The sequence below is a fragment of the Telopea speciosissima genome, chromosome 9 (assembly GCF_018873765.1).
Source record: "Telopea speciosissima isolate NSW1024214 ecotype Mountain lineage chromosome 9, Tspe_v1, whole genome shotgun sequence".
Taxonomy (NCBI): Eukaryota; Viridiplantae; Streptophyta; class Magnoliopsida; order Proteales; family Proteaceae; genus Telopea; species Telopea speciosissima.
The window spans coordinates 21,650,498-21,677,977 of record NC_057924.1 but is presented as its reverse complement, the minus strand read 5'-3'; the positions used below and the strand labels follow the sequence as shown (position 1 = coordinate 21,677,977).

At 41.0% G+C, this 27,480-nt stretch overlaps 1 protein-coding gene and 1 long non-coding RNA gene across 2 annotated transcripts in view; one reads left to right on the top strand and one right to left on the bottom strand.

Moving 5' to 3' along the window:
- LOC122640905 (aladin) overlaps window positions 1-11,461 on the bottom strand; it is a 47,665-nt gene extending 36,204 nt beyond the window's left edge. The window contains exon 1 of the mRNA XM_043834189.1: window positions 11,448-11,461. The gene's annotated coding sequence lies outside the window, so the exon portion shown is untranslated. The remainder of the gene's footprint in view (window positions 1-11,447) is intronic.
- LOC122640906 lies at window positions 1,387-26,681 on the top strand. Its single transcript, XR_006329775.1, has 3 exons — window positions 1,387-1,582; window positions 15,790-15,795; window positions 26,667-26,681. It is a non-coding gene; the product is annotated as an uncharacterized LOC122640906 (long non-coding RNA).
- Window positions 26,682-27,480: the final 799 nt, after the last annotated feature.

Here is a 27,480-nt window from a genome sequence, read left to right as displayed (position 1 = left end):
TGAATTTGCAGGAATTTGGGTAATAGCTGACAAAACCTTTGATGAATGATGAGATATTCACATTTAGCAGACTCACCACTCATGTTATTCGTAACCATTTATACGGTTTACGATAACTCCAATTTGAACAATACAAACTTCAAAATTCATCATTATACATCTTAATCATATATCATCTGTTATGGATTTAGAAGTGTCTTGAACATTGGCACTTGTCCATATCCAATAATGTAGGTGGCAGTCAGCATTGCTGTGCACTGCAGTAGCATGAGTTTCAACTCCATCCTTTATCATATCACAAATTCAGAATGACAATATGTTTTGAACCAATAAACCAAAAAAACACAAAAGGTCCTCACTTTCAATTCTGTACTACATAGCATACACAAGCTATGAAAGCTTTCAATAGGTTTGACCGGTGCAAATGTCAAGTTATTTGGGGGATCTTAAAACACAGTGTGCAATAAGCACCAACGACATTGTACCCAGCTTGGTTTGCTTTGTAGCAGTACCAGAGCATACAGTACACTTTGTTCCTGACCTGATGGTCCATATAAAGATGTTGGGCGTATCCAGTGCACGAGGCTCCCGCCAGTTAATGTGTTCGCTAGAAAATTTACTACTCAGAATCTGACAGACAGTAGTGAAGGACAAACAAATGAAGAACAAAAAACAAGAACGGTTGGTTGTCTGGTCTATGCATATCCTAACCCTAAGGCTGAAGAGAAACATAGGAGGGACTGTGCGGGAGAGTGACTGAGTGACAGGCACTCAGGCAGGAAAACAAAAAAAAAAAGTTAACCTTCCTCACCAGAACGGCGGCGATAAACCCGATTGAAGCGATTCGAGGCAAGCTTTTCCGACGATTGTTTTCAGGTTTTCCGTGGCCGGACGTCCTCTGATCTTGAGAGGCCTTTAATAAAAATGAGGCAATGGCCGCCGTTAGAAAGTTAAAAGAGATGTCTGGGTCGGGGAGTGGGTTGGATAAAAATCCTCTACAATTCTTAAATCTGGCAATGCTACCTTTAGAAAATGACACGTGGATAAAAACGATCGTGCGGTTCTTATTGACTGTTATTTGTTTGCCTCGATCAATGAAACAAACCCGTTTGAGATCTGGATTGAACACTAACCCGCCCAGCGACAAGGATACGAAATCCCCAAATCGAGCCAATTTTCCAAGTTCACTGTTCTTCACATTCCCTCTCTTGAGAGGTTTCTACAATTCTAATGGCTCCTGAAAATCGAACAAGCAGTTCACGAATCATGATAATAGAAAAAGGACATGAAAATAGGAGGATGAAATGAAAGAAGAAAGAGAGAGAGAGCGAGAGACATAAGGGAATATTCAAGCGTTATGGGGGTTGTTTTTCGATCGATTCGATCAAAGTGATGGATGAGACCATTGCATCTTGGGCACTCTTAGACCTGTTGGGGAAGCATAAAGTACATGAAACATCTCTTGCAGCCAGCAACAACGAGAACATGATCGCTTTCGTAGCGGTAATCGTCCCTTGAAGAAGAAGTTGTGGAGGTAGAAGAGGAACCCTTGCTATCATACTCACACCCATTAGAATACGAGGTCTTCTCTTTAGAATAGAAATCTAAACCACCACAAGGCTTTTCTGTCTTCCTCAGATCTTCTTTCGCATTCGTTCTATTCTCCCAGTCCATGTAAATCTCCTCGTCTATAAAAGTAAACACGCAATCCAAAAAAAAAATGCAACAAAATTTTGAAAGATATTGTGTTGTTATCTCTCTCATCATCAAAAACCCAAAATATAAACAAGTATACTTGATTCCATTTTTCTTCTTTTTCCTTAAGTTTCCTTTCCTATTATCATGATTCTGGAACTGTTGGCTCGATTTTCAGGAGTCATTAGAGTCGCAGAGAGCTCTCAGGAGAGGAAATGTGAAGAACAGTGAAAATTTTGCTCGATTTGGGGATTTCGTATCCTTGCTGCTGGGTGGGTTAGTGTTCGATCGGGTTCTCAAACGGGTTTGTTTCACTGATTTAGGGCAAACAAATAAGAACCGCACGATCATTTTTATCCACATGTCACTGTCTAAAGGTAGCATTGCTAGGAATTGCCAGATCAAAGCATTGGAGAGGATTTTTATCCGAGTGGGTTTGGGTTTCGAAATCTAAAATAGATAGTTTGAGAGACAGGCGAGTGGCAAAAAGATCCTCTCCGGTAGGGTTGTCAACCAGTTAGGCTTGGTTGGGCCTCACGGTGCTTAAGGCCTGAATTGCGATAGCCCGTTTAAGTATTCAGGTTGGGCCTTATTGGGCTCGATCGGTTTAGGTCAAGTTTCGCATTATAATTGGACCTTAACTGAGTTGTGGGTCCTCTTGAAAGCAATAGAGTCAAGGCCAGAGAAGAAAGGATTATAGGCAATCAGGTGATGATCTAGGACAGGAGGGGTCACAAGAGCAGGGTGAATATGATCTACTGGTCGATGGAAAAAGATTGAGACGTAGAACTGGCCATGGGGTAAACGGGATAGGAGATCAATCCAGTGGGGGATAGGTGCTAATAGTTTGAGGAATCTGGCAAAATGAGATGGGACTGCCAGACGGAAATGGATGTTTGTTCTTGTTGGGGCATGAAAAATGGTAGAGGTCTGCCGGAGGTAGTGAAGAAGGGCATAAACAGAGAAATTCATGGTTATCTTATGAACAACCAAAAGGTGCCAGAAGAAGACTACAAATTCCTTTTCAAAGCTAAAAAAGTGGGTGATTGTGAATGGGGTAAGGTAAGGGTAGTCTGGGTGACAGACTTGCCAATTATAAGTAAGACATACTTATGGACTAAGACTGCAAGGAGGGATTGGTAAGTCTGAGTGTTGTAAGTGACCATGGCTCTTCCTGAAATATCAGAGTAAATTTCAGGGGAAGAGTGGGCAAGAGAGCCGTAAGGTCTGGTATAGGAGGCGGCTGAGAAGGGTCGGGGTCATGGGGATTTGACCTAGAGGATGAAGGTCTAGATGATGGCCAAAGGGGCATACATAGAACAGGGATGGAGGTGTGGATAGGAACCTTGGTTCGTGAGAGGAAATCTGCAAGAATATTCTCCTTTCCTTTGATGTGCTTAACTCTGAAAGACCATTGAGAAAACCAATCTGCACATCTTAGGAGTTGAGGTTCAGGAAGAACCTTTTGCTTGAACTAGAGCATACGAGGGAAAGAGGACATATCCATTTCTACTTGGAATGTGTAGCCGATGAGATAAAATTAGAACTTTTTGATACCTCGTCGAACTGCCAAAATTTCTTTAAAAGTGGAGTGATAATGTTGCTCAACAGGCTTAAATTGGGAACTTTGATATCCACAAACTTTGTGAGTTCCATTGGGAAGTTCTTCAAGTAAAACTGTAGCCTATTGGTCATCACTAGCATCAGTCTGTAAGATCCGTAGACCGTCAGACGGGATCTGAAGAGAAGGGAGCTTCTGGGCAATGTGTTTGAGGGTCTGAACAACCTGGGTGTGTTCCTTTGACCATGGAGGAGGATTTTTCTTGAGGAGTTTGTTCAAGGATCCAGTGAACTGAGTTTGTCGGGGGATGAACTCAGTCATATAGTTGATGATGCCGAGGAACTGTTGTAACTGAGAAACAGTGAATGGTCCATCAAAGAACTGCAGGAGGGATTTACTAATGTGGGGCTGAAGTTCATATTTGCCTTGGTTAATGACGATGCCAAGGAAATCAATGCTTGAGACACCTATTTCCATTTTCTTTGCAGAGAGCATGATTCCATGCTGGATGGTGAGATCATAAAACTGTGAGAGAAGTTGCTGGTGCTCTTCTTCTGTCTTAGAGAAGAGAAGGATATCATCAATGTAGATGAGGGCTTGCTTATGAATTGGGGCATAAATGTTCATCATTGCTTTTTGAAAGAGGGATGGAGCAACCTTAACAGCAAAAGGCATAACATTCCACTGGAAGTGAGACCCAGGAATACAAAATCCGGTTTTGGGGCGATCCTTTGGATGAATGCCTAGCTGCAAAAATCCTGCCTTAAGATCAAATTTGCTGAAGATTCTAGCATGTGCTAGCTGTAGCATGAGAGCTAGTCTTGTAGGAAGAGGGAACTTATCATCAGCTAATAATGCATTGAGAGGCTGGTAATTGATGACAAGTCTGAGTTTTCCTCGGGTTTGTTCAGCACGCTTGTTAACATAGAAAGCTTCACATGCCCATGGGGATGAAGTTGGTGCGATAAGGCCTTGGGCTTGGAGAAGACTGACCTCTTCTTAGGCAAGTGTAAGATGTTCTGGATTCATCCCTGCATGACTGGCTTTGGTGGGATTAGCATCTTCATTTTTTTTTAAGGGAAGCTTGATGAAGAACTGGGGATTCTACCATAATGAATGGTCACACTTAGTAAGGAACTCAGTGTGAGAATCAACACAGCATTTGGAGACCAATTATTGTTTGATATCTGCAAAAGGAATAGTTAGAAAAATGTTGGGGACAGTGGTCCAGAGAAGGAAATACTTTTTATATGTTAGACCTCGGGCACTCCATTGGAGAGATGGAAATTTAGAGAGGAAGTCGAAACCAATAAGAGCATCACGGCCAGGGAGAAAAGATCCTAAAACATGATGGCGAACTGTCAAAGTGGAGAAGATCTTGAAGGTAACAGGAGATTTGGAAATAAGGTCCACAGCAAAAGTTTTACCATATGCGATAGTAAAATATTGCTTATGGGATTTCCAATAACTGGGGGGTAACACATGTGGGGCTAAAATGGTCATGGTAGCTCCTGTATCAAAGTATCCTATGATCTTGACTGGTCGGTCATAAATTGTAGGGACTATGTACATTGGGGCTAATGGAAGAAGGACTATGGTTGCTGGAAGGGCCAGAAGGGGTGTGAAAGGAAGGGAGAGTGGATAGACGGGGTCTAATCCGTCAGACTCAGAGGTAAAATCGGATTCATCATCCAAAAAATATTCTTCTTCCACAACAAAAATGAGATCCGGGGAGAATTCATCATCGATGGAGTAGAGAGACTCCACATCTGCATCTCTATCATCTGAAGCATTATACTGGGTGAGCATATGCATGAGTTTGGCCTTTTTTTGTTTATCTGGGCAGTTCTTCGCAAAGTGGCATGATTTACCACAAGAGAAACATCTGTCTGTGGTCTTGCCACAAAACTTTTTTCTCTTAAAATATTTGAATCGTCTGCCTTTGTGTGATTTGGTGGATGGTCGAGAGTGCTTGTGATGGTAGGAGGGAGATCTGTTGATCTGGTGCCTAGAATGATGGGATTTCTTCTTTGGAGGACAAGTGCAGTGCTGGTCTTTACATTTGATTTTCAGAAATGAGGTATCATAGGTATCCCTTAACGTTTCAGTGGTCTTTTCCCATGTTTTGAAAAATTGTTGTTGGTCACACAGTTTCTGGAGAGCTGTCTGGATTTCCTGGTAGAGGCGACCAAGAGAAATCTGGTGCAATTGAAACCCTTGATTGTGGAGATTCTTGAATGCATTTTTTCCCAAAGGTTCTAGGAAAGAGTTAAGGAATACTTGCTTCATATTGACATCATCCATTCCGCCAATGATATAAAAACGATCCATCATCTGAGTGAAATGTCTTTCAAGGTCTGATTTTTGGAAGAAACAACATTTCATCTGAAAATATTCTTCTCTGGCCTTGACTCTATTGCTTTCAAGAGGGCCAATGAATTCGTTATATAGTTGAAGAACAAATTCATCAACACTAAGCTGGACCCATTGTAATTGACGGTATGGACCTAAGGACATGCACCATTCTCGGAGGGTACCGTAAGTGCGGGCTAAGAACTTTGTAATGGCCGTCCGTGGGGTCATGCCTTCTTGAAGGAGTTCAGTAGTAAGCCAGGCATGGAATTCTGAAATCTTTTGAGGCCACCTATGTAACAGGGCACCATCAAGAGTAAGCAGTTGCTTTGGATCCTGGTTCTGGTAGGGATGGGAACCTGGGACGGGTATCGAAGGGGCTGGAGGATGGTTTTCCTCTTCTTCAGAGAAAACTTCAGTGGGTTGAGTGGGATCATCTTTGTCCTGCTGATCACCATGCTGAGAGACAAAAATGGGGGGCAAATCGTTCTTGGAATCAAAAGACTCATAAATGAATGTACTGGCTTCATCTGGTGCCTGGATGGAGAGAACAGGGATTTTTGGTGGAAAATATGTGGTATAGAGTTGCTTTAGGAAGGTGCTCAAAGAATTCTGGTGTTGAGCAGGGAGTAATGGGGAACAAGCAGGTGGGGTGGATGGTGTTTTAGTTGGGGGAACATAGGGTACGAAAGCCGGGGGAGATGGTCTATGGTAAGTTGGTTGAAAGGTGGGTTGGGGGTAAGATTGAAATGGTTGGTATGACACTGGTGGTCCTTGGGGTAGGGAAGAAGGTTGAGATCCTGATCTTGAGGAGGATGATGACCTTGATGTCTTTCGCTGGCCTAGTCGTCTTTGTTCGTATTGAAGTTCCTTAAACATTTCTGTCGGAAAACTATGGTGCCTAGGAGAAGCAACATACTCAATGACAGGAGGAAAATCTGAATAATAATCTTGAGACGGCTGTAAGGGGGCCTGCGCCCAACTGAGCTGGTCTTTAAGCCTCTTCTTTTCTCTTTCTCTTGAAGAGATGAGACTAGATGCATAAGCTATATCCTTTACTGTTGTAGCTATATGCATCAGTTCCTGGTGTAGCGCTTCAATCTTGTCTTTCAAATAAGCAACATCCAGTTCTTGTTTATGGAGAGCCAGAGAAGTGTGATCTTGGGATGCTGTAATCTTCTTGGGGTATTGGTTCTGAACTATTGCATTTTCTGCTTGCCAGTTAAGCTGAGCTTCAACCGGGGAATTGCTAAGCTTATGTCCATGTTGATCAACTGTGTCAGGTGGAGTAATCTTCTACCTGTGTTTGCGCTAGTTTTGGTCCTCGTAATCAGCAGTAGGAGGGAAATTTGTGCTGATGGAGGCTGAGCCTGAGCCTCCTCCACTTCCTAGCATATAACAAGGAATTGCTAGAGCCGTTGGGGCTGGTGGAGCTAGAGGATCCCGGGGTGAGCAGCGCGAGGCCAGGGTTGGAGATGTCGGAGGAACCTTTGGAGAACAACATCCTAATGAGCACGGTTTACTGGAACCATACTCAACAATGAACTGATATCTGTCAGGGTCATCACCAAGAGGGCCAACATTCGGGCATCCATTTTGGTAACGGAGCCACAATGGATCTACAGTTTTCTTTTTGGGCTTAGGGTGGTGACGACGGGGAGTGTCATCTTCATTATCTAGATGGTAGCAGTCTGGGCAGTCACAGATATTGAACCATTTGTGTCCAATCGAGCTTTGAAATCTATAAACAGGATTGCCTTGTGCATCAAAAGCGTCGATGGGAACACCAACAAGGCGATCCGGGAGTTCTGTAGAAAACAAGGGGAGCAACGGACCCATGTCAGTTGGTTTAGGGAAGCTGACTTGTGTGCGGCCACCTTCAAGCCGTTTGTAAGTGGGATCTGTGGATTGGAGGAGAGGAACACTGTCCTCTTCATGAGTAGATTCATAGGCTGTGATCCAGGAATCAGGAATCAGCCTAGCAAGGTCAGATTGGCTCATCTGTCGGGGGACGTGTGTCATAGTCGACGTCCACTCAGAATCAATTTGTAAGAACAGAGCAGAATCATTGCTGGAGTGACCAGTATGTAGATCAAATGCATGGTTCTGCAGGCGGTAGCAGATCTGGTAGTACAGGGTTGCAACTATGAAAGAGGCAACCTGTGGTGCTCCATTGATACGGATAAAAAACTTCAAGGCTGTGGGAAGATTAGGATCTTTCAGGGAGATATTGTAGCTTGGGTACAGCGTGTAGAAGATCGTACCGTCATTTAGAGTGGTGTGAACATTTGTGATTGCAGCATGTTGATACAGCTTGAATCTGATATCTACGAGATCCAGTTTCATAATCATTGGCAGACCTTTGCGTCCATGTAAGGTGAGGGTCATCTTGACCGCACCTAGATGGAGGTGAGTGTAACCCAAATTCAGCCATCGGCAGATAAGATCCGGAGGGAACTCAATCAAAAAATACTGTTCTTTACCTGAAGCATCGACCTGATTTTGGGAGAAAGGAGAAGCCTGGACATATTCTTTTAAGCCAGGGGATTTCTTAGGGGAAAGAAGAATCCATACCTTCTTGGTGAAGGACAAGGAATCTTTAGGGAAAACATCATATGGGTTGAGAATAGGGAAATTGGTCGGATGGATTTGTTAGTCAGTAAGGGTATAACTGAGTTCATACAGGTAATCAACCTTGGATGCATGGGATTGGGGAAAAGTAACAAAGGAAGAGTTGGAGGCAGGCATTCGTGAAGACGAAGTACGAGGTGGGTCAAGAGCCATAGATTGTATGGAGGGTTTCACTTACTTAAAAAGGATACACACTCTGTCCGAATGGTGAAACAATGAGTTATAAAAACAAGTACTTTGTCTGTCAAAAATCTGAGTAAAGTATATAGAAGGTATTCCGAGCAAATAACAGGGTTTAAAACGGCGTTCATGCCTGAATCCCACACCGTGCTCAAGGACTCTTATCTGAGTACAAAACACTCTGAAATGTGCAGACACTTATACTCAGCCAGTTTTGATAGAGAAGATCCATTAAAACAGCGACTCCAGAGCATAATTAGGCCAAGCCAAAGGAAGATAAACTCATATGTACCACCACCCAAAAGAGGAGTAGAGCCTCCCTAAGGAAACAAAAAAGAAAGCTTAGAACATGACTCTGATACCAAATGGGGGCTGTAATCTGTTGATGATAGAATGAGTGGTAGAAGAGGAGTAGCAAACCAGAGAGAAGTAGCAAATGTTATTACTCCGTTTCTTACAACATTATGTTTACAAGATATCTATCCGCTATTTATAAGCATTTGCGGACTTAACTGATTCTGAAATCTGAATATACAAACCACACAAGGGAATAATTTACAGACACGTACTGACTCTTGTGACTCAAAAGTCTTAAAGCAAATAGTATAGACTCAAAAGTCTTAAAGTAAATGGTACAGACTCAAAAGTCTTTAAGCAAATAGTACAATAAGACAAGAAGACATCACACTCCTAAGGTGAGTAGGACAACTGGTGGGACTAATCCGAGCCAGAGGAAATTAGTCGGTCTTGGAGATAAGCATCAACTTCGTGCTCTGCATGGTGCATCATAATATGGTGGATGACAGGATGATGGAGATGGGTGGAATTGACATCCCAAGCCGTGTGAGTGGTATTGATGAGGATGGGAGGTATGGTGGCGAGGTCTACCTAGTTTTCGGTGCACATGGTAAGCATGAACCTGTGCCAACTTTCTCTAGTAGCATCTGTATCATCACGATGAGGGAAGAGGTCAACATCAGAGGTGCCAATAATGGAGAAGAAAGGACTATAGGCAATCAGGTGATGATCTAGGACAAGAGGGGTCACAAGAGTTTCTTCCTCGCTTCTTAGATTTATTAATTTTTTATCAACGGTGAAATAAAATCCTAATCATGTGGTCCTCAAAATATGAGTAAATAAGTTAATTAAGATATCAATCAAAGTTCAATGTCTTATGGGCTTACTCATGCTACATGGGATCAAGCTACTACATCAATTTTGATATGAGAGTGCGACCACATTATATTATAACATATATGTGTGTATTAATAACCTAATCCATCGACCAAGAGCTGAAAATTTTCAAGATCCATATTAAGTTAAAACCCAATCGATCATCCAAAGACCAAACACGGCACTAAAATTTATAAATATTCAGTTCACAAGGTTTCAAAACTAGCAAATAGGTCGGGCTAGGCTTGGTCACGTTAGGTCAAGGTAGCATTCGGTCGGTCCAGTCGGGTGCCTGATGGGCTAGGACCCCACACCGGTATCGCCAAACTGTACCTACTAGATTTTTTCAAAAACGACACTTTATGGGCTTTTTTACAAAATTTTGGGTGTTTGAGTCCTTCCTAGCTATTGTCTTGGGGTTTTTCTTTTTTGTGGGTTTCATTGTGAGTGAGGCTCCAGTGTCTATCTGTGTCCCGTTATCATCATCGCCATGGATTGGTGGAGATTTTCAATGTCTACACCTTGCAACCAAACATAACCGGACGAAAAGGGAAACGTAGGGGCCATGGCCGAAGTGGAACTCCGAATGTTTTGGTTTCCATTGCTTTGAGGCAGTGAAAGTGACACTAGGGCTATGTTTGGTAAATGTCTGAACAAAGAATGCCCGTTCTTGACTAGAAACATTCTTTGGCGTTTTTGGTCTAGAACGGCGTTCTGAGACCAAAAATGACCGTTTGGTAACGGTCTCAAGAACACCGTTCAGAACGAAAATGGTGTTTGGTAAAACCTGTTCTTCCCTATTTGATATTAATTACAATACTGCCATTTCCTTCTAAATTACACCAAAAAATACTTGTAAAACCCTTTTTTCTCTTACCAACCTTAGCATAAAATTAAAATATCTCATTAACATAACCAAAGAAATTATAAAATACCATTAAAATTGGGTTCTTGTGTGAATTAGTGTCATAACTAACTATGCTATGAACAATTGAATAAAAATTAAGCCTTGGTGGATTCGAACCACCATCCCTTTGGAACATGCTCATGTTCCAAGTGCTCTACCAATTTGAGCTAAAGACCCATCAAGTACTCATTGCTTAGGGGACGCAGGATAAAGTATTCTTAATTAATTTACTGTGTTTTACCAAAAAAAAATTTTAATTTCCTGTCTTAAAAGTAAGTCACCAACGCCAATACTGTTCACTCATGAACCAATAACTGTCACCCTGATGTAATTTATCTCAAATCAAATCAAGAGCACCATTTAAGGCCAGTATATCTGCACCCAAGTGGAACTGAACCTAATATCTTGTTCGTATTCATACTTCAACAGCATAACTAAAGGCACACAAGACTGAACTCCAACTCTGTATTCTGCATGGTTTATAAAACCAAAAACTAAGGAGAAGCCAAAACTCTAATTGGACAGCATCTCCTTTGAAAACCCAAATCCCTGTAATTGTAATCATCCATAGATCAACCAGTTGACACAGGTCATTTCCAAAGTCTCATCTTACATAGACCCATTAATTTCATCCTGCTTACCTCCATCCCAAAACTATAAAAATGCTGCCTTAATAGTAAGGTTGTAAGGAGTAAATAAACCAATTAAGGTTAGACTAAACTAGAAAACTAGCTACTGAATGGAAGCAGATGGAAAGAACTCCATCTGTGTGATATCCGTAGGGACTTATTGTTTCTAAATCACGAAAATAAAGTAGACCAAAATCTATGGAAAGGAGGAGTAGGGACTTATTGAGTTGACACACTACCATCATGAAATAAAAAATAATGAACTTAATGTTGTAACTAACTAAAACTGCATAGAGTATAATCACCAAACTTTACCCTAATTTAAGGGAAAAGAAAGGAAACCCACTAGTAAGTGAGAACTTCCAAATATCTCTTGAGTCATGAATCATGATCATAATTTACAGTCCACATAATAGGAGCCAAAACAAGAAGAAAAATTAAGCTAGAGAGATCATAATTTACAGTCCACATAATATGTCATGAGTCATGAATCACGATCATGATTCAGAAACAGGAAGTTTTTGTTCAACTTAAAATTTGAATTGTATCATCTCTTCTCTTCTCTATACAAAAAGGTTGGAAAGTCTTGGAATCTGTGTCAAGCTAGAGAGATCGATATCTCCCACATTGTTGCACTCCACAAAAATAAGATTAAAAACCCATTTAGGTGGAAAGAAGAGAAGAGGAAAGAAAATCATCTCCTCAACTTGCGAAAAGAGAAATTAAGAAAGTGCTGATTATGGTCTGAAGGGGAAAATCTCAATTCATCAGAAGCCTAAGAATGGCCAGCATGCATGTACTGAAGAACCTGATACGTGGCCATTCTAATATCATTCATTCCCATCTCATTATAATTTGGAAACATTATATTTACCAATTAAGCAATATCTGTCTTAATTGCTCCTAGTCAAGTGAATCCATCACCATATATTGAAACGTACTCCACTCTTGTAGGATGGGAGAGCCAAGTTTAACTGTACAAAAATAGCTGATAGAGACCAAACTTGCCCAAGTGATCTCTGTATAAAATACACTGCCTTAGTCCCTCACTATAAGCAAAGGGCACAACTAATGCAAAAAGAAAGAGACACAATATAACCTGCTACATAAAATCATTTTAACCATAAAAGAAAGAGACAAGACATATGCTACTTGTCCTTCCAACCATCTGTTTTCTGATTTTTCGATTTGCCTAAAAGTTCTATGGGCCTCCCAACAACAAAGCCTTTTTGAATTGGAGAACTAAGAAAGTGACACTATTGGGCTGGGCCAACTGAGCCAAGTCCACTCACCTGGTCCAAACCCAGATACTACAATTCGATTTTATCACAGCTTTTGAGGAATATTTGGAGAAAAGAATTTTAAAAGGAGAGGAAGAGAAGCACTGAAGCAGACAAGGCTCTAAAGTGAGAGTGTCCACATATGCTTAAAGAGCCAATAGAGACTTAGAAAGTTAAAAAGGTTATGAATTAGAGAAGATCAAGATTGGGATTGGAAGTTGGAATTAAATATCACTTGAGATTGATTTGATTAATTGATAATGAGCAACATAATTAAAAAAATTAAGACTGATTTGATTATTCTTCCTCAAAAAACTCAAAAGATTTTAAGTCTAATCTTCCTTTATTCTTGATCAATCTGGATTGTATATAATGTATGTATCTTTGCGATTTCTATTCATCTTGGGTTTTAAAACATAGAGTACAGATTGAGTTATGGTTTTATGCATATAGTGCCTACACATGCCCTAGGGTTATATTGTTCACATAAACTGTGGGCTGTGGTTCCAGTGCAAGGTCTTCCTAACCCAAGCTGCTGGGGTTGAATTGGGATCAAACCATACTCTTCCCATTGTAGGAATTGATGCAGCAAAAGTCATGTTGCAGGAAGCTCTTTCAGAGATGTGGCAGCAAGAAGCAGGGAGGCTTCTAAGCATAATGGGCAACATAGGCCAGCATTTGCTCTTAATTAGGAGCTTGAACAGAAGAACATTTTTCTCCTTGAGATGGGTCCGGTCCCATCCACCAGAAGACTTCACTGACCAAATCTGATCCTTCTCACCTTCTGATAGTCATAACTCAGATATTTGTTTCTTGGTTACTAAAGACAGTAAGACACCTGCTTATTTCAAAATTCAAACCAGAGCGGTGGAGCGAGAGAGATGCACTTCCCATCATCAGCTTTAACAGTTTTTGAGTAGCAAGTAGAGGTTAATTACAAGATGTATTGTCCAAAAATATATCTTGCTCCTTTGAGTAAATGAGTGCTTTGAGGGAAGCACAAATGCATTAAAAGGCCAAAATTATCAGCTGAAGTCCATGAGTCAGTAAAAGTTCAGCACAAGAAAAATAATTCATTACCCATTACATGAATAAACACAACTTTCCATTAGGAATCACATAGACATTGAAAAATGGAGGTCTGCAACTGAAAACCTCTCTGATATTATGGAAACCCTTTAAGCAGTCGCTTTGGGTTAAAAAGGTGATAAGGTTTCACCAGACTAAGGAAACTTACCCAAGGCATTTCATGCAAAATCACAAATATTTTGTCAGGCAAGGAAGGAATATCATAGTATAGCTCTGGATTACACGACTGCTATAACAAACTAACACCTATTGACCAAATAGGAATTAGTAAAACAGTTGCAGCTTTGCAGGTTGGGGAAAAAAATAGAATAAGGGAGGAATAAATCAGAAATCCAAAGATCGCAGGTTTTGGAAATCCAATTTTCTTTTTCATGGAATAAACCCTAAACTCCCTGAAATCTCAGGGTTTAGAGATTCTGCTTGAGAGAGAGAGAGTCACCTTCGTTGTTGTCAAGTTCAGTTGCAGAGGGGGTCGTGCTAGAGAGGACTACTGATGTAGCAGAGGGTTGTGCGGAGCTCGGCAGAAACCTTCAAATGTTAGGGATGTTGCTCCAATTCCTGAGACACAAGGGAGAAAAATCGATACAGATCTAGTCAGATCTTCATCCCAACAACGATCGAGAGAGAGAGAGACAGAGAGTGAGAGGTAGAGAGACAGAGAGGAAGCGAGAGAGAGAGAGAGAGGAATAGAGAGCGAGAGAGAGATGAGATCGACCTGGAAGTTCTTCGCCTGCTACTTCTCTTCCCTTCTCTTCCCCAGATCTGTTGCAAGTTTGTCTTCAAGCCCAGTTGCTCACGGGTTTTGATTGTGAATCGCGATAAATTTCGTTCTTGTTCTTTACAGTAAAGAACGTTCTTTACATCAAATATTCCTCTGGTTCGTTCTAAAAGAATAGAAAAACAAACCGTCAAGCCAAACAGAAATTCATGTTTTTTTGTTCTTAAAGAACGAAAAAACAGTTCTGAACGCTGTTCAGACATTTACCAAACGTTGCCTAGGACTACGTTTGTTTGTTAACAAATATATTTAAAAGAAAAAAAGATATATGATGGATCTTGGAAAGACTGGCCCTTAACTGAACCCAATTGGCCATATGAGAGGGTTGGGTTGCCCATGTCAAAGTCCAACCGGTTGACAAATAAGGTGTCAATTTAGGACTACAATCAGGAATTGGATCAAAATAGACCCATTAAAAATTGGAACCAGCTTACCCATTAAGTTATTGGTTCGGTTTTGGATCTAAATTTTGAAATCAATCAGTAAACAAGGCAGGTTGATCCAGAGACGGGTCTCCTTATGGTTCTAGAACCAAAAGATAAGTTTGAAACAGACTGAATTGGAATCGTCAATGTCAAGGAGAAGGACCCTTAGGGAATCTATTCTGTTGTATGTTCCCATCATATGTTGTCCATGTGTACAGTCCCTCTCCTGGTCAGTTATGGTCCATGTCATATAGTATATATATGTAACTCCTGATTAATGAATACATACAATACCATTTATCTCAATATGATATCTGAAAGATCGCGTGCTTCGCCTTACCAGAGGCACTTCCACCATTTCAGCGTATCTTCTTGAAGCTCGATTGCTCGCTGATGCACTGGCGGCCACAGACAATCCCATCTCTAATGAGGATCTCGTTCTTGCCGTCCTTCGTGAGGTTGGTGATGAATATAGGGATTTTGCGACTTCTGTTCGCATATGTGCAGATCCAGTGTCTTTCTTGGACCTCTTTGGCCTTCTTCTAAACCAGGAATCGTACTTAGCTTCAACTGCTGCTGCTGCCACGGCCCCGATTTTGACTGCGAACACTGCTTCTAGAGATACTGATCGTTCTTATCGGTCTGATAATTGATCTCGCTCTCGTTCCTACCGTGGTGCTTGTCGTCCACAATACTATACATCTCAGAATCATCGTCAGTCTTATGATAATCGACCTAGAGCCGATAATATGAGAAATTCTGGTTCTAGCTCTTACAGTTCTGGTTCTAAGAAGTCTCGCCGACAATATTCTTCTCAGCAGCGCTACTACAATAATCAGCCTACCTCACCACCACAATATCAGAATGCCGAATCATCCTCTCCTTCCTTCATGAATGGTAATCGTCCTTCATGTCAGATCTGTCGCATGGAAGGCCATCTTGCCTCCCAATGCCCTCAGCATTTCAACCACGCTTATCTTGGTAAATTCTGCTCCCCTGCTTTGTCCTCTTTTGGTTATCCTACCTCTTCTCTGTGGTTACTAGATAGTGGTTCTAACAATCACATAACTGCAGACATGTCCAATTTAGCCATCTGTGACTCTTACAATGGCACTGACTCTGTAGTTGTTGGTAATGGTCAAGGTCTGTTGATCTCACACTCTGGTTCTTGCAATTTATTTTGCAATCATAGATCCTTTTGCTTAACTGATGTTCTATATGTTCCACGAATTCATTGCAACCTGTTACCCATTTCCCGCTTTTGTTCTGATAACTCGATCTACTTTGCTTTTAATAATTCTTCCTTTGTCGTTAAGGACTGCCAGACGCACATGACACTCTGCCAAGGCCTGAGTGACAATGGCCTTTACTGGCTTCATCTTTCCAAACCATCCCCTGCTGTTGCTTCCTCACTAGAGTCCACTCCTGCTTCATCCACTACTGTTGCTTCCTCACTGGGGTCTTCTGTTGCTGCACCATCTCTTTCGTTCTCTGCTACGTCTGCTCCCACTGTTGTTGATTGGCACCGGCGCCTGGGTCATGCCTCAGAGCAGCGTGTGTGTTGCATTCTCACCTCTTCTCTTATGCCTATTACTAGTACTATGTCTCCTTGTAATGCCTGCAATTGTTCTAAGTCCCACAAATAATCCTCTGTAGATTCCAATACTATTAGTACTGGACCTTTGGATCTCATCCATACTGATCGTTGGGGACCGGCACCATTAGTCTCCTTTGATTCCTTCCGTTATTACGTGGTATTCATTGATGACTACAGCAAGTATAGTTGGATATATCCTCTGTGTAATAAGTCTGATGTGTATGCTGTGTTTGTATGGTTCAGAACTCTTGTAGAAAAATTCTTTCAAACACATATAAAGGTGTTTCAAATTGATTAGGGGGGGGGGGGAGAATTTCAGAAGCTTACTCCCTATCTTGCTACTCATGGGATTTCACACCGGTTCTCATGCCCACACACTCAGGAACAAAACGATGCTGCCGAGCGCAAGCACCGGCACATAGTTGAAACTGGATTGGCTTTGTTATTTCAGGCCGGCATGCCTGAGTTGTTTTGGACCGTGGCATTTCAGACCGCTGTTTTATCTCATTAACAGGCAACACATTCCTATCTTACATGGTGCAACACCCTTTGCGCAGCTATTTGGATTGCAACCCGATTATACCTTTTTACGTGTGTTTGGATGCTTGTGTTACCCATGACTCCAGCCCTAAGCACAATCCTAGCTAAAACCTCGTTCTTGTCCTTGTATATTCATTGGATACTCGCCATCCCACAAGGGATACCGCTGTAATGACCCATCCTCAAAACGCATTTATGTTTCGCGCCATGTCCCATTTTTAGAAGGCACTTTTCCCTATTCCACTTTGGTTCCTTCACGACCAGCATTCAATCCCCTATCCGCTTGGATCTATACCTCTCCACCCATTGTGCTACCATGTTCTACCCTGCCATCATCCAATGCTGGGCCCGCTTTTGTTGCTGAGCCTCATTCAGCCTCTGGATGTGCACCCGTCTTATGGCCTACTGAGCCTGCTATTGCACCTAGGCCTATTATTGACACTGGACCTCCAGCTACTACTGGGCCAGCCAGTGCCACTTCTGGTCCCACGGGTCCTGATGCACTTCCCATTAGCCATGATGGGTCCTCTCCCGATGGGCTCATACCTTTGTCCTTTAATTCACAAGAGGTTCCGGCCTAGGCAATGTGTAATACCTTACCACCTCCTGGCACACATCAAATGATAACACATTCCAAAACGGGATCCCTTAAGCCCAGCTCTCGGTTGAACTTAGTTGCCATGGTGCCCACTTCTGAACCCGAGGTGCCGACTTCTTATACATAGGCCGCTCGCTGTTCCCTTTGGCGCACTGCCATGCAGGAGGAATTTAATGCCCTAATACACAATGGAACTTGGGTCTTGGTTTTACCTTCATCATCTCATAATGTTATCGGATGTAAGTGGGTGTTCCGAATAAAGAAAAAGCCTGATGGCTCTATTGAGCGTTATAAGGCTAGGTTGGTTGCAAAGGGATCACCAATGCCCCGGCTTTGATTTTGGTGAGACTTATAGCCCGGTTGTCAAACCAGCCATGATACGTACCGTCTTGTCTCTTGCGTAACCAGTGGATGGCCAATACGGCAACTGGATGTCTCCAATGCCCTTCTCCACGGTGATCTCATTGAGTCTGTCTACATGACCCAACCACCAGGGTTTGCGGATAGCACGTTCCCACATCATGTTTGCTACTTACGCAAATCTCTATATGGTCTCCGTCAAGCTCCGCGTGCTTGGTATACCAAGCTCAACACATTTGTACTCTCTCATGGATTTGTGGCGTCCCGCACAGACACTTCATTGTTTATCTACCACAATGCTCATGTGGTGCTTTATTTCCTCATCTATGTGGATGATCTCCTAGTAATTGGGAATAATGTGGCAGCCATTTCAGTATTTATTAAGGCCCTATCTAGTGCTTTTGCGTTGAAAGATCTTGGGCCACTACACTATTTTCTTGGAATTGAGGTTGCGCGATCCGCAAATGGCCTGCTCCTCACGTAGCGCAAGTATATTGCAAACTTACTTGAGCACACTCACATGTCCTCTGCCAAGCCTATATCCACCCTAGTGGCCTTTGGTTCTCCATTTTCTATTAGCTCGGGTGTACCACTTGATGATGGGAACTTTATCGTCGCACGGTGGGTGCCTTACAGTACCTCTCTGTCTCTCATCCGAACATTGGTTTTTCGGTAAATCACATTGCACAGTTCATGCATGCCCCGACTCATTTCCATTGGTTTGCGGTCAAATGGATCTTGCGCTATCTATGTGGGACCCAAACCCATGGATTGTTCTTTAGCGCGGCCTCCAAGGTTTCCTTAGTAGCCTTCTTTGATGCTGATTGGGCTGGCTACCCGGACGATCGCTGCTCTACCTCAGGTTATTGTATTTTTCTTGGGTCTCATCTCTTATCTTGGTGTTCCCGAAAACAACGTACTGTTGCTCGTTCGTCAACAGAGGCCGAGTATCGAGCTGTTGCTGCTGCCGCCTCGGAGCTAGTTTGGGTTCGCTCCCTCTTGGGGGAACTTGGCGTCTTTTTGGCCAGTGCCCCGAGCTTATGGTGCGACAATATCGGGGCCACCTATCTGACTGCCAACCCAGTGTTTCATTCTCACACAAAACACCTTGAGATAGAATTTCATTATGTTCGGGAGTTAGTGCCTTCTGGGCGTCTTCACGTTCGCTATATTTCCACCATGGACCAAGTAGCTGATACACTTACTAAGGGGCTGTCGTGCACACGCTTCCTACTACTTTGTGACAAGCTTGCTGTCTATGATCCGCTGCACTTGCGGGGGGCGTGTCAAGGAGAAGGACCCTTAGGGAATCTATTTTGTTGTATGTTCCTATCATATGTTGTCCACGTGTACAGTCCCTCTCCTGGTCAGTTATGGTCCATGTCATATAGTATATATATGTAACTCCTGATTAATGAATACATACAATACCATTTATCTCAATAGTCAAGACCCATTTCAAACTTGCATTTTAGTAATGAAGATTTTCTTTTAAATATTTTGGTTCATATTTTTATGTGTATGCTTATCGATTGATATTTGATAATTTTATTTTTAACAATGAATGTTTAACAGGATTTTCTTATTAAAATCCCCTTAGGTGTCAAAATTTTATTTTTATGAGTAGCTCTCAAATTAAAAAAAATAAAATTGGTAGATACTATCAAATACTTTATAACCTTATTTTTTTACCCTTCTAATATACATATTTTTTTCCCCGAGGGTAAATACTATCATTTCACATATGTATTCGAAAAATGTGCATTAAAATGACTGCTTCTAACAATGACCCAATGATAAGTCACTTTTAAATGATTTTTGATAAGTCTTCTATTCCCCTAACTTAAAGAAATTTTTATAATAAGACAAGGGGCAATTAATAGAATATGTCAAACTCTAACTACACCTACATAGGAGCCATTTAGACAATCCCATGTTTAATTATTTATGTACTTAGGAAAGTACATTTGGTTTTCTCAAAAAACAAAAAAAAAAAAAAAAACACAAATAATGTTTATTTGGTTATTTTTATGCTTCAGTAGAAAAATTAGAAATTTGAACAACACGATAGTGTCTGGGACAAAATAGAAACCGCGACCAGTCCATCCATTATTAAACAATTCTAGATCTCAAGTTTGGAATCAACTGTATAAAGAGGGCAGTTCTGGCCTTGACCCCTTATGACCAGAACTGATTAGAAACTGGAGCGATTATCCAAAACCAGAGGACCGGACCTACCCTTGATTGACTCCCTTACTAACAGTATGCTCTATTTTTATGGAGTATAGCTTGGTTAGTAGGGGCTGTTCAATTCACTTGAACTTCAATTTAACCTGGTTTAACCAATCAAAAATCAACCACTGCTTTAGAAATTGGATCGGAATGGAAAGTATTGGTCACTGAGACTCGGAATTGACTAAACCCTGATTTCAATTAGCCCCATTTCTTAAAATCCGAGTGTAATCAAATGGACAATATGATTCTGTTCCTGATTTCAAGTTCTTAAACCTGACTTGAAGTGCGTTCAAATGTCTGATTTTTGCACAGTTTTGTTAAAACAGGAGCCTTTCCCGAAAAAAAAAATCCTCTGCAGTGCAGGCTTGAGAGCTCAACACATGGAAGATGCGACATCCAACGATACCGAGCTCGAGAAGAAAAAAAAAAAGTCTTGCATCGAGCTCGCATCGTTGGATGAAGCTTTTTTCATGTGTCGAGCTCTCAGGGCCGCACTGCAGATGCAGAGGATTTTAATCTGAGGTTTCCTCATTTTTGGCCAGTTCTAAACAAGTTTTTTAAGCTTGATTTTGGGTATGGATCTGTAAGTACCGTGGTCCTCGGGACGAGGGTTCCTCAGCCTTATGGCGACAAGGATTGGCTTCGATGAATAACGGCATATCGTTCCGACATATCATCATGGGGATTGGGATCATACTTTATAAAAAAATGGAGTCGCCATCTAGGATTAGAGCCTAGGACCCAATGGGTGTAGCCCCATCCAGGATTAGCGGAAAGGACTACGTGATTCCATATGGTCTGGTCAGAGATTCAGGGTAAGTAGTCAAGTTACGAGAGTAGGAAGGTGTTAGGCACCCACCTCGCTCGGATAAATCGGTCTTTCTACTAGATGCTTGTTTTCGAATATTCTCCCTTAATAATATATCCTATACTAACATGCAAGGCTAAGTTATGATGCACTAATCATGACAAAGAAAGAAAAATCATGTACTATGTACACTAAAATGAGTTACTTTAATTGTCTGCATTATACCAAAAATAATAAGAAGGAAAGAGACAAATATCTGTCAAGAAATACAAGAAATAAATGAAAATGTACCAAATACGAAATATGTGATGTCCCACGGCTCAGGTGGAGACGGACGATCGGCTTGCCTCTCTCTTGTCGGACAAAGTAAGGACTATATGAGATGGGTTTCGTTACTTAGACTTCGGGTAGAGAAACGGCTGTATAAGAGATTCTCGTTATCTGTATACAGACGGAATAATGGCTATAAAAGGAGGTTTTTGTTATCCGTATACGAACGGAATAACATCTGGACTAGGAGGTAAGAGCTCTTCACTCAAGTGGGTAATCGATGGATCTACCCACAACTCGGAACACTACTCAAAACTCACTCACAAAGGCTTGAAAGAGGGCAAAAATCGGACTGGGAGGGTCTCCCTAGGCCTGGAATCCATGAAATGAGGGGAGGGGGACCCTCCTTTTTATAGGGCTAGATAGGTCCTCCAGTCCCCCACGGTGCCTTGGATGACGTCATCCTGCTGACGTCAAAAACCTCCACGGCGGCGTGGCTCCGCACACCATTGTCGTGGGACATTGTCCACGGCGCCATGGACAGTGTGGTCCCCCTCATTTCACCTTTTGGGCCTAAGTGGGCCATTTTTTGGGGTTCAGAGTGTATCTGGGCCCATAGGCTTGGTCTTTTTGGGTTTTTTTTCTCCCTTTTGACTCTTCAGAAAATTTTCTGTAGGGGGGCTGCCTGCCCCCTAGACCCCCATGGCTCGCAAACCGGTTAGCGGGACCGCCGTGGTTAGAGAAGGTGAGCAGCACCTCCTTCAGCATTTGGTAAAAGGGTCTTATAAGTTATTTTAAGGATGTTAGGGTGATTTGGCTTAGATATAGGGACAAGAGTCCTTCTTGAGAGAAATACCGATGTCTGTCCGTGTCCTGTTGTCATCATTGCCGGGGGTGACAAAATTCAGTGTCTACAGGATCAAACCAAGCAAATTTGGTTGATCCAACACAATTTAAGCCCAATGATTTGATCCAGTTTTTAACAAGTGGTCACGGGTTCAAGTCTGGAAACAGCCTCTTTGCAAAAACAGGGATAAGACAGCTTACATTATGACCCTCCACAGACCCCGCAGTGGTGGGAGCCACGTGCACTGGGTACGCTCTTTTTTGGTTGTTTGATCCAGCTTTTAACAACCATAACTGGGATTGTTATCATGAATTTAGCTCATCTCCAGGGAGGTGTGCACCCAGGGTGCTGCTAGGGGCATCCAGCAGTTGAGCTGTGCCACACACATGTCGGCACACGCCTAGGGATGTGTGCGGCACAACCTAATGGCTGGCAGCGCCCTGGGCGTTCCCTGCTCCCTGGGGACGATCTTGATCCTGTTATCATATGTGAATCCAGATCGTCCCAAAAAATGAATGCTGGAAAGAAGCTAAGCACAAAATAAGTTTTAAAAATTCAGAATTAGGAATGGCTCAGTCTTCACTGGTTGAAAAAAGTTTTGGAAATTAGAAGACAAATCCAAGCAATTGCTTAGTCACAGAAAATTGAAAGCATTATTAAACCTTCAGAATAGAGAGGCATTTTTCCAAAGGGCCAAATTACCAAACAAAAAACATTCCATCTGTAATAATTGAAGCACAAAGAATTTTTTTTAAACTCAGCCTCTAAGTCTTAACTCAAAAGTCAGTCCCAACATGCTTCCAAATGACAGTAGATTCATGAGATCTTGGCTCTTACGTAGGCAACTGAGGAAATCTTTTTCCACTGATAACAAAACTCAAGCAAAATGATCAAATTTCCAATCCCTAAATAAGAATTAAGCAACACAAGGTGACAAGAATAGCATCCAAACTCAACTTGGACTTTGAAATAAAAGATAAACAACTCAAAAATATGTGTGGACATAAAATTAATGACAATCCAAAACCCAATGCAAAACAACATTATAACTGGTAAGGCTCATGCCACCACAAAGCCAAAAGACTAAAAACACCCCTGTAGACCAAAAGAAGAGAAATTAAAACAACAATCAGCAATTATCTAACCCAATTAATGCAATCACACCATAAAAGTTGTTGTCCATAAACCCTATATGAATTTCTCCTCCATTTTGTGACTAAGCATACAAGTGGCTTGGCTTTCTCTCCAGTTCCTCTTCCCAAAGCTTGTGGTAAGTATGAATGAGGAAAAATAGAAAAGATATGAACTTAGAGTCAACCAAGTCACACAATATTGAAGAGTCACCAAAAGGACTTTGAGAAACATTTTCAAGCATGGGTCAACACAATTGATAGAATGCCATTCTCATTAATTCAACCATATTCATTCAGAGACAGAGAAAGAGAGAGGATTGGCATAGCCTTTTATTCTCCTCACATAAATCCAATTTCGTAACTCTAAACAAAGAAACTTGTTTTGAATTATTAAATAAAAAATATAAATCTTCAAAGTCCACATAATTTTTGAATAAAAATAGAAATAACTTAGAAAAAAAAAAGGTTGGACAGCAAGCTCCACAGCAGGTAATGTGCCACGAGAAAATTCCCAAATCCACGGTGTCTAAAATCCTACCATGTTTCCTGTTGCCATTGTATGAGGCCTGTGTTTCAAGACAAATGGGAGTGCTTTTGATGGTCATTTAGAACCAGATTCAATTTGGAATTGATTTTTTTTTTTTTGGACATATAAGTATGTAAGATTATCTCATTTCAAGTGGTGGCCAAACAATGCCTTGATAAACCCTAAACTACTGAAATTTTGACATAGACTGATAACCTTTCAGCAATTTTGCAACAGGTCGCTCAAATGATGTCAAATTTGTGCACCCTTAGGATTTTAGGTTGGCAGATGGGAGAAGATTAACAATGACACCAAAGGACTAGGCAATTACTGATAAAAGACATCATCACAAGTAGATGGCCTTTTGATTTCTAAAGTTTTGGATTTGAGAGTAAACACCACAAACCCTTGTCGTCCTAGTCATTTATAGTTGGTTAAAGTAAGCTCAACTGAACTAAGCCTTATCCCAACTAAACGGGGTCAGCATTTATGGTTGCTTGAAGTCGCTTTTGTAAATCCTCAACAGTAATTTTCCCCTTCCTGAAACCTATTAAAGATTACCTAAGTACCATATAAACATAGACTCACAGTAATAAACTGGGTAACATAAAAATCGAATTTGTAAGAACAAGCACTATATAAACATAGCATAGCAATCAACATAAAAAATGAATTTGTAAGAACAAACACAAAAATTTCAGATTAACGAAAGACAACTATTTTCCTAAGAAAAGATAGTTCTCCACTTCGACAGTAACAACAAAGACAAAAGTTTCAGATTAGCGAAAGATCACTATTTTTAAGATAATTTATTTCTCCTCTGCTACAGTAAAAATGCCACCCACAGAATTCTCTTAGGCAGAAAGAGGTATTACTATAATAGTAGAATGTCATTAAAGCAAGGTCAAGGCAGCCATCAACTGGATTTAGAAAAAGAAAGAGGCCACTCAGTACCACTGACTTTATTGGAACAAACAGAGGGACGTACATAATGACATCACAAGCACCACACATCCAAAATTGGAGTTACAATCAATTCCCAAAATCAACAACATAGAAAGTAGAAACATACAAATGCAAGATAACAACAGCATGAGCACCAACATTCAAAAATTGGACTTACAATCAATTTCAAAAATCAACAATATAGAAACATACAAATGCAAGATAACAACTGTCATCTTGTAGAAGGATTCCAGAGGAATATGTCATTCACGGATTTGTTTAATATACAGAGTAAGCCATTGCAAGAACCCACTACTTCGGTTTCGTACTCCAGAGACTTAAGCGAATGATCGAGCTCTACAGCTGCTTGTTGTTCACAAACATCTAAGTCGACAGAGAAGAGATTGGAGCCTGAGAAAATGAAGCTAAGGTTGCTATTGCTTGCAAGGGATTGACTGAGGTGCATTTTGACGAAAGCAGAATCTGCTATAAGAGCACACCAGGGTTTGTATACGCACCTGAACCTTAAAAGGGACTTGACAGGAAACCTTGAAAGTATGATCGCAATGAGGTCCTCTGGGAGGTTCTTGATTGGCATTTCCTCCTCTTCGCTACTCTTCTCACTGTCATCCGGCAAGGATAGGGACTGGGCGTATTTCTTTGGAGAATAGAAAAGACGGATACCTCTTTCTTTTTTCCACTTAATACCTGTGCTTTATCCGTGACAGCTTGAAGCGTCAAAACTCGAATTATGATTCCCCAAGACAACAACAATCATCATTAATTCTTTATTATGATTCAATGATTCCCCAGGCGTCGAAACTCGAAATACGATTCCCCACCACACCAACCCCCATCTTGTCTTTTCATATTCGAAGTTTAGAACGAGAGGATTTCACATACATCTTTGGGGGTGTGGCGTTTATTTTGTGCAGCCTGGCATGCACCGCACGCAACAAGGTAGAGTTCTTTGGGAGGTCCTTATTCGAACCCGATAGGTTGGACCCAATGTGTATTGTGCACATTGTTTTAAAACATGGAATCAGGGATGGATTTGGTTATTGGTGATTTAGATCCGACTCGGATTGGAATAGAAGCGGATCTGAATCAGTGCTCAAGAACCTTAGAATTGGTCCTTCGATTCAAAAACATGATATTTCCAAGGGTTTTGGTGTGTGAATTGGCTACGTCGAATTGGTGGAACTAAGATCGATCGCATCCAATTAGATTCTCGATTCTTAAAATCCTATTTGTGTAGAGGGCTTGGGCTGAAAGTTAAACAAGCCCCAGATCATTTGGGTTCACACAATGCATGCCACAATCCAACTCAAGCAAAAGTCCAGCCGACTAACAATATGCGTGGTTAGTGTGGAGCTTATCTTGGTAATTTGAGGGCTTTACTTTTATTTTGAGCTAGTGGTACAGGGAGCGCACCAATCAAGACACACAAATTGGCATTTTTTCAAGGGTTAAATACACATACCCCCTAAAATGGACCTAATATTCCGTATGCATCCCTAAGGTTCTAACAATTTCACACGCACCCCTTGAAAATTCTACTTGTACACCCCCTACTTTTCAACTTAAAGCCATTTAAGTCCACACCGTTAATATCAGTCGTTAAATGCTAACGGATCTAAAATTGAAGAATGTGATGTACAATTATATCCTCACTAGGGTATAATTACCACAATGCCCTTATGAATAGTTATACCATTCTCTTCCATTTTTACGCAAAAGAAGAATGAGGAAAGACCAAAATGCCCTCATATTTCCCAAATCATCATGATATAAATAGATTTCGACCTATTTATCTATTGATCGAAATATACCAAAAATAGGGTGTGAACTGTAAGGGAGTTTCACTCAAACCTTTATTTTAAACATTTTTTGAAGTATTTTCAAATTCAAAAATCTTTCCTAAGGCCATTTCCCTAAAAGGTCTAAGTAAGGTTATACCAATAAGCACAGTTTAGGTCCTTTTGGGATTGATTGAATCAACAATGCCCTAGACATGAGAATCACCTTACATATGCTTAGGATTACAAGATATACAAAGCTACAAATAAAATCCTAGGACATAAGGAGTAATTTCCATTTGTTGAAGTCTTCAGAGTAATCACTTGAAGCTCTTGACCCACTGTTAGTTTAGACGATCTCTAAATTGATCTTATTGGTGGAAGCTTGATCAAGTCCAATTGTATTTTACCATCATCATGCCACAAATGGACTAACTGAAGTGTAGAACACTTCAAGCCAAAATGGGTGGACTTACAAAAGGCTAATGGTGACCTAGAAATTGTCACTTACTACTAGGCCTGTAAACGGATCGGATGTGGATGTGATCAGATCCATCAAATACGGATTGGACGTGATCGGATTCGGATGCGGATCGAATTCAGATTTTCAACCATCCGTTTACATCTCTACCTTGTGTGACCCGAACCTTCCTCCCCCTAACCGATACAATTCACTCTCAATCCATATCTCTTAGATCATGATTCTCTTTTCCTCATATTCTAGAATCTATTGAATCTTAAAAAACCCTCAAGATCATTATTTACTTAACTTTTTATTATTAAGCAGATTTTTTTCCAGACAGATTTTTATTAGAGTATTCAGATTTTTTTTCCAAATATCTATAAACGAATATGGATGTCCCTAAACGGATAAGGATGCAGATTTTTAAGCCCTAGTCACGGTTGAGGCCTTGAGCTAAGTCCAGCCCAGCCTGGCCCAATCCTGTGTTAGGTTATGCTTTACAATTTATTGTTTACATTTTGCAATTTTTTTAGTATCTAATTATCTATTGGTTTATCCCAAAAAAAAAAAAACTAATTTATCTATTGATCGAAAATTTTTACAATTTTAAAATTGGGCTAAGTATTTAAACCTAAAAAAAAAAAAAAAATCTAATAATC